This window comes from Tamandua tetradactyla, chromosome 1 (assembly GCF_023851605.1).
Source record: "Tamandua tetradactyla isolate mTamTet1 chromosome 1, mTamTet1.pri, whole genome shotgun sequence".
NCBI classification, from domain to species: domain Eukaryota; kingdom Metazoa; phylum Chordata; class Mammalia; order Pilosa; family Myrmecophagidae; genus Tamandua; species Tamandua tetradactyla.
The window spans coordinates 154868050-154879444 of NC_135327.1; the positions used below are offsets into that span (position 1 = coordinate 154868050).

Genomic DNA, 11395 nt, shown 5'->3' on the forward strand with positions numbered 1-11395 from the left:
ATTACATATATATATATATATATATTTTTGTATGCTGTATGGCAGGGTCACATTTCATTATTTTTCCATGTATCTCGTTATTACAGCACCATTTGTTGAATTTTTGTGTGGTTGGTTGTTTTGCATTTTTGTGTGTGTGGGGGGAAGTACATGGACGAGGAATCGAACCTGGTGTCTCGTATGACAAGAGAGAATTCTACCAGTGAACTACCCTTGCATCCCCTTAATATAATATTTTGGAGGTACTTGTCCATTGCAATGAATGTACTTACAGTTGGCAAGTATGCATGTTAGAATTCTACATCTGCAATAAATCAGTATCATTCACAAATTTTGTACTGAAAATGCTCGCTTAGATGAACAAATGAGAGCTTCTAATTAGCAAAATCATTTACTTAAACATTCATCTAAAAAAAACCCCTGAAATTGTTGAACTGTAATCCAGTAGCCTTGATCTTTGATAATGATTGTATACCTATATAGCTATTATCATGTGGCCATGTTATTATAAAAGCCTTGTGACTGATACTCCCTTTATCCAGTGTATGGGTAGATTAATAATAAAATAAAAGTGTGCGTTAAAAAAATAAGCTGGGAACATGGGGAAAAAATGCTCCTATCTAAATTATGGACACTGGTTATAGTACTATTTTAATATTCTTTTATCATTTGTAACAAATCTAACTACTGTCAAAGACATAGCAGAATTATAAAAAAGTATTATCATCAGTTGTAACAAAATTTCCACCCCAATGCAAATGTTGTTGGTAGGGTGGTGTACAGGAATTCTGAATCTTATGCATGATCTGTAAACTCACAGCTTAAAAGCTTATTCTCTTTATAATTAATATAGCTTTATTGTTTTTATTTTTCTTGCATGTTAAAGTGATGCATAAATAACTTCTGGGTGAGAACAACATAGTAGAATGAAGATTTAAAAAGCTTCCTTCCCTATAAGCAAGAAAAGTAAACAAAAATGGGGCAAACCTTTGGAAAAGTACGTCAGCAGCATTCATCTAAACATAGGTTCATAGCTACATAACATAAATCATCATGAGCTATGTAATCTAGAGATTCTGTCATTTGCTGGGAGCAACCATAAAAAGCATGACCTAAGAGAAAACCTAGTGATGGACTGCAAGAATGCAAAAGCTGGTGCCCCTGTTCTGTTATCCTCCATTTCCTGTAACGATGTCTGTAAAGAGCATTCTCAGGGCTCCTGCAAATGCCCAAACCCTGCATCAAGGATCATACTCAATGATGGAAATTAGAATTGTTCCGATTAAAGTGAGGAAGAATACAGCATTGTAGTGATGATCCTAGCCAATGCAATATGACAAAAAATAAGAGAACAGATTGGAAATGAAAAAAACATACCGTTACAATTTATAGGCAATATAGTTATCTACTTTTAATATCCTAGTGAATGTATTTAAAAATTCTTAAAGCAATAAGATAATTCAGGAAGATAACTGGATGCAAGGTCAACAAGAGTCTTATGTAGAAGCAAAATCTGAATTTAAAACGTAATAATAAAACAAGAATTTCAAAATAATAACTGAAAACAAGCAAAAAAGCACTGAGTAGTAATTTTCATGAAAGATTTGTAAGATATCTATTTAGAAAAAATAAAAAATTATTAGGGTCATAAAAGAAGACAATTACAGAGATATAGGATAACCATGGATAAGATTCAAAATTGTAAAGCTTTCAATTTTACTACAATTAACCTATAAATTACATGCACGACATGTCCTACTAAAATTTGTCAAACTACATAAATTGATTCTAAATGTATTTATTTTTCTCATTTCATATACTCTTTTGATTTGTACTTTGATTCTCTGGATGAAATAAAAAACAGCACATTAATGCACATTCTGGGCATCACTGACCAGTAATCAACAATTTGCAAACTGTATATATTGAGTAGCACATGGCCATCTACAAGAGAATGAATTAATAAATTACAGCATATTTCTACTCTGAAGTGCATACAAAGTGAGGGGTGGCAGTGAGAGTGTTCTGCTTAGGTGCAAGTAGTAAGTGGGAGTATTGTCTATAAAGCAGTAACACCAACAAAAAGTTGACAATTCTAAACAACATCAGTGATAAAATACCACTTCCCACTGGGGCAGACAGTGCTCATCCGTGACCTACTTCTCTCTACCATCTTGGTTCACTTCTGATATGGTGGGATTCCATATAGGGGTTAGAATGAACTAGAATAATATATACGCACCCTTTCAAAACACAATGTTTTGTTTCTAAACATTTGTTTTATAAATATGCAATAGAAGTAACAAGCATGGGTCACTAAACTAAGTAGCAACTTCATGTTAGTAAAGAGCAATGGAGCAAAATAGAACAGGGAAGAGGTATAAAAGGGAGTTTAACTGAGTTTTTCATGTATTATTTTAAAAATGGTTTGAAGCAAACATGACAAATGAAAGGCAATATAGTGAAGCTTAGTTTCAACCTCTTTAAAAAATAAATATTCACTTGTAAAAACAGTGCCCTTCTCAAACTTTTCCCTCTGGGATCCATATTTCTTTACCTGTCCATTTGTTTTACAGAAATTATTGGACATGAAGAAAGGAAGGTAAAAACATTTCATGGCACCTAAATTCTTCCATCATGATTATTACAATCCTTTGTCACATTTGTAGAGTAACTAGTAGTTATTTGATAATTACAATCTCTACCCAAAGACTTCCATTTACAAATTATCCTACACTTATCTCTTTCATGAGAACTTGCAAATAAAGAACCATTAGAATGTTAGACCTTATTAGGCATTGTAGATGAATATTTTGAAACCATTGCAAATGTTTATCTAGGATAGATCTTTTGAGATACGCAAAAATGTAATGGTGTTGCTTTCAGTGTCCAAAATAAAAGTTATTTTAAAAAGCTACAGAAAGCCATAGTTTTCATTGCTAGAAGGAGAGGAAAACCAATAATATTTTATAAAATATCTTTTTATAATATAGATAAAACTGCAAAACCTATGGTTACTCTGAAGAAACAATCAGGATATTATCCTTTTACAAACAGAAATATATATGAGCTAACTGATACATTCCATTATTGTTTTATTTAAATCACATTCAATTAAATGGTAGATAGCAACTAGAGCTTTGTATTTTAATTAAGTATTATTAAGTTCCTGTATAATGAAATTGGCAGATGCTGTCTGTTTGGGGGAGAGTGATTAGGAACTGAAGCAACAGAGAAAAGGAATCAAACATAATATGAGATATAAAAGCATCATATGACATCTATTATTAAGCCATTGTTTTTCTAATACTGCACTTACAAACCTGTGCTGACATTACAGCTAAACTAATAAAAATGAGTAGAGTCACTTCTTTCATAAGGATTGCAGTTTGGAGGTGATCTTTAATGAAAGAAGCTTTTTAAAAATTCAAAAAATGAAATAATGCCATCTTTACAAAATTATTTCAGTTTTCTGGTTTTTAAAAATCCTTAGGGTGCTGTTTTAAAATACTTTGTCTATTCTTTTTGTTCTCTGCCACTAGATAAAAGGGACCTCTTTTTGTATGCAAGCAAAACAAAATAGTGCACTAACATTTTTTTATTTAATAATGCAGATTAGATTTAAATTTACTGCAGAAATGCTGCCTAAGTTGATTATTTTGAAAATAGAATGTTACCATTTGCCTGTTTGGTATTGTTAGAATAGTCTTACTCTTAACACGCTAAGAAGTTGAGTTCTAATTTGTTCTTCCTTCCAATGTTGGAAACCTGTTTTGATGGTCATTTTCTTAAAACTGCTGTCATTATCACAATTTTCATAAAGCCTTTGGGTGTATGGCCATGCAGGACATGAAGTACCATTGCCACAGCCTGTATTTTCCTAGGAAAGAAGAATATAAATAGTGCCAACCACCGGAAAATTGTGAAGTCAGTCAAGTTCATTTTTGCCATGTTCAGCTCTTCCCACTCCATATTTTAAGACTGAAGGAGTTAAAGCCATTCTCTCTTTTTATAAAGGAAAGAGCAGTGTTTCCTTTAGGCTGACCTGAAAGGTAGAATTGAGTCGAGGACAGGGAACCTCCCGCCACTCTACTCCTGTTCATGCCACTAGAAATTAGTGGTGAGGAGTTTTGGCTCCTCAGTAACTACACTTAAAGAATATCCTCCTCAACAGAAGAATATTAGTGATAAAAGGCTTAAAATGTAAATTCCCAGGGCATTCAATAAAAATGAGTTTGAGTCAAAATGCTATTAATAAGCTGGTAGTCATTTTCTGCAGCCTTAAGCTCACAAGCAGCCAGGGAAATTAGCATGTGGAGAGGGGAGCAACCAAAGGCCCCTCGGGGGGCTGGGGAGGAGCGGGACGAGTGGTGTGAAACATCATGAATGGAGCACAGTCTAAAAAGAATGATGGCCGTTAGAATAATAGCTAACAATTACACAGTGCTTAATGTGCACTCGATTGTTGTTAGTGTTATACATAAATTATTTAATCCTCATGGCAATCCTTTGAGGTATAAAGTAAGATTATTATTTCCAGGTGAGAAACTGAGGCATAGTAAATCTCATTGAAGTGCTGAATGTTCTCAGGTAGTATGTCCCTTCAGAGGAGACCCCGTGTCTCCGAAGGACCCCAGCTCCAAAAAATAAGATTTAAACAAAGCAACCCTCTGTGTTTCAATGCACATATATTAAAATATCAATTTCTGTTGTGGTTGTATGGATAATGATAATAACCAAATAATAGATGACTTCAAAGAAAATTGTTTATAATAATTATCAGCTAACATTTACTGAGGACAGACTATATGACAGGCACTGTTTTTGGTGCTTTCTATGTGTAATCTAATTCAATCCCATGACAATTTTAAAAGTAAAATAATATCACTATCCCCTTTTTGCATATGAAGAAACAGAGACAGATGGAGAGTTAGTCTCTTGCTCAAGATCATGCAGAAGACAGAAGATCCAGGATCCAAGAAGCCCACTAGAGAGCTGCAGCTGTGCAATACTTTGTTGTGGATTATACATACTGGACAATGAAGTAGGAAGAAAATTCCAAATTTCCAGTAAACTGCATGAAAGCAATAATAATTATCATTTATTTAACGATTATTATTGTTGCTTCATTGCTAGAAAAATAATAATGATGACTGTTAATTGACAGACTAAACTTAACATAAGTTGTTTCTGGTTAACAACATAGAACTCTTCATAAAATCTTCTTCTTCATAGATTTCAATTGTCATCATGTGCACTTGCTTGCAAAAAATATGGAACTGTTTCAATAATATTGGTAATTTTCTGATATTTGTGATTTGGAGCAATGAAATCCACCTACCATAGCTGTCCACTGGCTTCCTCCTAAAGCAGATGACAGTAATTATTGAATAATCCAGATGTACTTTCCTCCTTAAAGCAATTCCTGATCATCTGCCCCATAATATATTCTTTTAATACTTGAAGTCATAGAACAATTTTGAAGGTTATTTACCTTTTGCATACCTAGTATCTTCAGTTGCTTATATATTCCTTAAGGGAAAAATGTCATGTCTCTCATACTTCAATGTTCTTCTTCTACTATCATTAGTAAAGTGGATCTTACATAGTTGGGGATCCATATATGTTTTCTCCCCTTGATTAATGATTGATAAGTTGGTGAAAACCAGGGCACAAGCTAAAATGTTCTATATTGAAGTAATTACTTGCTACCTACTGTGGTTCTCAAACTTGATTGCACATAAAATTGCTTATTTAATTGGTTTTAGATAAGGAATCAAACACAAGCATTTTTTTCAGAGCCTCCAAGATGATTCTAACATTTGGTTATGACAGTGAACCATAGGGTTAGAGAATTTAAAAGCCCTTCAAGTTGCTAGCTAACAACTAGCAGTTGGGCTAACTGCCCAAGTACCAAAAGTTCTGCAGTTCTGAAAGTCAGCATTACTCCATACAGCAACTGTTAAAGAAGCTGAAAAAGAGATAAGACTTCTGTTAGAAATATGAATGAAACCGACTTGTTGAGGGCAAAGGTAAATCAGAATACAGGGTAAAGAATGATATTGACTACATTTTAAAACCTCAGCTTCTGCTTGAGACCAAAGGAAGAGATGTTTATTTGGTGCAAAATTTATATTTTCTGTAGCACACTATCTAATTTAACTTGCATGGTCAGTTTAATCGAACATTATAATTGCACAGAACCCTTGCACAAGGAGTGAGTCGATTTTGGTTTGTACAGGTTAGTGGGATACCCTGACATAACCTGAAGTAATTTAAGCAGAGAATATCAAAGAATTTGCAAATACTTTGAGAGACTGGGGAAAAAACACGAAATATTAAACTTCCCCACCTGGGGGGAATTCCTGATTTTCTTGCAAGTATTAGGTACTCCCTATTGAATAAGCCAAGCCCTCAATCTTGGAGCTTGCTCTTATGAAACTTTCTTCCTGCAAAAGAGAAGCTAAGCCAACTTATAATTATGCCTAAGAGTCACCACCAGAGAACCTCTTTCATTGCTTTGATGTGGCCTCTCTCATTAAGGTAACTCTGCAAATAAACTCACCACCCTCCCCATTATATGGACCATGACTCCCAAGGGTGTAAATTGCATAACATGGACATGACTCCCAGGAATGAGTCTGGTCCAGGTATTGAAGGATCGAGAAGGCTTTCTTGACCAAAATGGGGAAAAGAAATGATACAAAGTTTCAGAAGCTAAGAGATTTCAAATAATGTCAAGAGTTCATTCTGGAGGTTATTCTTATGCATTACATAGATATCTCTTTTTAGTTTCTAGTATATTAGAAAAACTAGAGGAAATAACTGAAACTGTTGAACTATAATCCAATAGAGAAGATTCTTGATGATGATTGTGTAACTATATGTCTTTTATATTGTGGCCATGTGATTGTGAAAACCTTGTGACTGACACTCCCTTTATCCAGTATATGGGCAGATAAATAATAAAGTAAAGACTAAATAAATAAATAATAGGACGGGAAAGGGATATGGGATGTTTTATTTGTTTGTTTATTCATTTTTGGAATAATGAAAATGTTCTAAAATTAGTTGTGGTAATTAATGTACAAATATATGGTGATACTGTAAGCCATTGATTGATTGTATTCTTTGGATGATTTTATGGTATGTGAATATAGCTCAATAAAATTACATTAAAAAATGTAAGTAGGATTTACTTATCCTTTTTTGGCTCCACTAGAGTGATCTATTTAAAACATAAGACAGATCATGCCCCTACTTTACTCAGAACTCTCCAAAGGCTTCCTACCTCACTCAAAGTAAAAGCTCACCTCTCTGATCTCATCTCATCTCACTCTCCCTCTTGCTGACATTGCTCCAGCTAAGTTGCACTTCCTCTTCCCTGAAAATGCCGGCATCATTCCTGCATCAGGCCTTTGTGCATCACCTTTAAATATTTAATCAACTATTTTCTATAGAAGACTTTTTTCTCCCCTATTTAAAAATCATTTCCTATACTATTTTTTCCACCTTATCCCTTTATCATAGTCTAACATCCAGTAAATTTTGCTCCCTTATTTACTTTCTTTTAAAGCATTCCTATCCTGAATGACAGTTCCATGAAAATAGGAACTTTTGACAGTTTTTTCAGCCTAGAACAGTGCAGAGGACATAGGAAGCATTCAAAACTTCTTGAATTAATTAATTAATAGTGATAATTTTTCTTACTCTTTTATTTTACCTCTAATTTCTTTTTCTTATCGAATGGCATTGGATAGTGCCTACAGAAAAATATTAAATAATAGTGGTACTATTGTTGAGCATCCCTGTCTTTTTCCTGATTTTAGTGTGTATGTTTCTAGTGTTTGTCCATTAGGCATGACGCTGGTTTTAATTTTGCATACAGTGGAAGTACCCATCTTTTTCTATTTTGAGTTTCTTCTTAAAAAAGGAAAACTGGATGTTGAATTTGGTCAAATGCCTTTTTTTAGTGTCAGTAAGAATGATCAGATAATATTCTCCCTATATCTATGATGCATATGTATACTTGACAGATTTCCTAAGGTAGAAACATCCTAAATTTACTGCAATAAGCCCCAACTGATCATGAGAATTTTTAAAATTTTATTGTGCTATTGGATATTTTTTGCTAATATTCTACTTAAATTTTTAAATTGATTCTCATTAGTGATATTGGTCTTTAGCTTCTGTGTTCTTGTGTGTGTGCATGCATGTATGTGTATGTGGTAAATATTATTGGAAGAAATATCATGTTTTACTTACCTAAGAAAAATAATTTGGAGATCTTCCTTATTGTTCCTATGCCATGGAACTGTTCAGACAGAACTATAATTTCTGCTTTTTAAATCTGTGTTAAAAGGCCCTGTAAAACAGCCTGTTCTTTTTTTTTTATTAATTAAAAAAAATTAACTAACACAATGTTTAGAAATCATTCCATTCTACATATGCAATCAGTAATTCTTAATATCATCACATAGATGTATGATCATCATTTCTTAGCACATTTGCATCGATTTAGAAAAAGAAATAGCAAGACAACAGAAAAAGAAATAAAATGATAATATAGAGAAAAAAACAAAAATTAAAAATACAAAAAATATATATAAAAAAAGAACAAACAAAAAAACTATAGCTCAGATGCAGTTTCATTCAGTGTTTTAACATAATTACATTGCAATTAGGTAGTATTGTGCTGTCCATTTTTGAGTTTTTGTATCTAGTCCTGTTGCACAGTCTGTATCCCTTCAGCTCCAATTACCCATTATCTTACCCTATTTCTAACTCCTGATGGTCTCTGTTACCAATGACGCATTCCAAGTTTATTCTCTAATGTCGGTTCACATCAGTGGGACCATACAGTATTTGTCCTTTAATTTTTTGCTAGTCTCACTCAGCATAATGTTCTCTAGGTCCATCCATGTTATTAAATGCTTCATAAGTTTATTCTGTCTTAAAGCTGCATAATATTCCATCGTATGTATATACCACAGTTTGTTTAGCCACTTGTCTGTTGATGGACATTTTGGCTGTTTCCATCTCTTTGCAATTGTAAATAATGCTGCTATAAACATTGGTGTGCAAATGTCTGTTTGTGTCTTTGCCCTTAAGTCCTTTGAGTAGATACCTAGCAATGGTATTGCTGGGTTGTATGGCAATTCTATATTCAGTTTTTTGAGGAACCTCCAAACTGCCTTCCACAGTGGTTGCACCATTTGACATTCCCACCAACAGTGGATAAGTGTTCCACTTATTAATAAGTATTCCAGCCTGCTCTTTGTGGGGGTTTTCTTTGACAACTTTCTCTGTAACATCTATAAAAATCCGAACTCAGACAATTTTCTGTTTTTATGCTGATTTCCAATTACTCTGTGCTATGTCTAAGTCAGAATTTTTGCCTCTTTCACTATCCATTGGAGAATCCTTTCCTTCGGCAGAACCTCTTCCTCTGGCTTAGGCATAATTTGTCCCTTTTTAGTTAGAATCATCTCAATATGGCAAGAACACACATACATGGGTTTATTGAACCAAGGGCTCATTAAGGTTTTTAAAATTGTTTTGGTGTGTGTTTTTAAAATTTATTATTATTTATTATTATTGGGCTCATTAAGTTTTGTGGTACATCTTGGGGCTTTGTTCATTTGGATGTGCTCTAGGACCAGAGACTCTACACAGCTGGCATGACCCACATTGTGCAGGAAGTTGATAGGCCAAGAACTAAGATAAACAAGAAAGAAGTTGTAGGGGCAGTGACCATCATGGAGACACTAGTGGTCATAGACATTGTAAGCTATGTGGGAACCCCTGCGGCTTCTGTACCTTCAAGACCATCTTTGCTGAGCATACCAGTGATGAGTGCAAAAGGTGCTTACAAGAATTGGCATAAATTTAAGAAGAAGGCCTTCAGCAAGTACTGTATGAAATGACAGGATGACGATGACAGGAAACAGCTGGAGAAGGACTTCAGTAGCATGGAGAAGGACCGCCAGCTCATGTGCATCATTGCACACCCCCAGATGCACCTGCTTCCTCTGCGCAAGAAGGCCCACCTGATAGAGAACTATGTGAATGGAGGCACTGTGGCTGAGAAACCGGACTGGGTCTATGTGAGGCTAGAGCAGCAGCTGCCTGTGAGCCAAGTGTTCAGGCAAGATGAGATGATCAACGTTATCAGGAGATCCAAGTGCAAGGACTATAAAGGTGTCACCAGCCTCTGGCACACCAAGAAGCTGCCTCACAAGACCCACCGACGGCTGCACAAGGTTGCCTGTATTGGAGTGTGGCATCCTGCCCTTGTGGCCTTTTCTGTGGCTCGGGCTGGACAGAAAGTCACCACCACACTGAAATCAACAAAAAGATCCACAAGATTGGCCAGGACTACCTCATCAAGGATGGCAAACTGATCAAAAACAATGCCTCCATCCATTACAACCTGACAAGAGCATCAACCCTCTGGATGGCTTTGTCCATTGCGGTGAGGTGACCAATGAGTTTGTCATGTTGAAAGGCTGTGTGGTGGGTCCCAAGAAGCGGATGCTGACCCCCTGAAAGTCCTTGCTGGTCCAGACCAAATGCCAGGCCTTGGAGAAAATCGACCTCAAATTCATCAACACCACCACCAAGCTTGACTATGGCCACTTCCAGACCATGGAGGAAAAGAAGGCATTCATGGGATCATTTAAGAAAGACAAAAATTGAAAAGGAAGAAGGAGCTTAATATTAGGAGTAGATTTTGCAACTCTGGGGGTGTCAATAAAAAAAAGCTTTTCCAAAAAAAAAAAAGGTCATCATATGTAATATTTTCATTATTTTCGATACTCTCTGATTTGGGTTTGTATTTCAGAACCAAGAGTATTTAAGAGACAGATTTGTTGCTTAATTTCTGGGAGTGGAAGAGCCTGGTTTTCTTATGTTTAGTCAAATTCTATTTTTTCATTGCACTGTGATCAGAGATACTGTCTTTTTTCTTTCTTCCTTTTGGAACGGGAAGATTTACTTTGAGGATTAATGTTATATGGTCAATTTTTGGTGAATATTTTATATGTACATAAAAGGAAGAGAAATTCTCTATTTGTATATTATTGCATATGTATCAAGTGAATCTACTTTAGTAATTATGTAGTCCTTCATCATACTTCCTTTTAGCTTTCTTGATCTAGTAAGCACCAAGAGAAATGAATGGACCTCCCTTGTTGCTCTGTTTTTATTGTTCTTTTGCATGTCCTATAATTTTTGCTTTATGAACATTATTTTGAATTATTTGCCACAAGATTGTTTATTCCTATTCTAAAATTCATTGTGAATTACTACCTTTGTCATTAGAAAGTGTTCTTTGTCATGCTTAATGCTATTTGGTCTGAATTTCACTGTGTCTGACAGTATCGTTCTTAAACCT

The 11395-nt window shown here is 34.8% G+C and overlaps 1 pseudogene; it reads left to right on the forward strand.

The window, feature by feature from the left end:
* Positions 1 to 1191: 1191 nt before the first annotated feature.
* On the forward strand, positions 1192 to 10717 carry LOC143681517 (large ribosomal subunit protein uL3 pseudogene; annotated as a pseudogene).
* Positions 10718 to 11395: the final 678 nt, after the last annotated feature.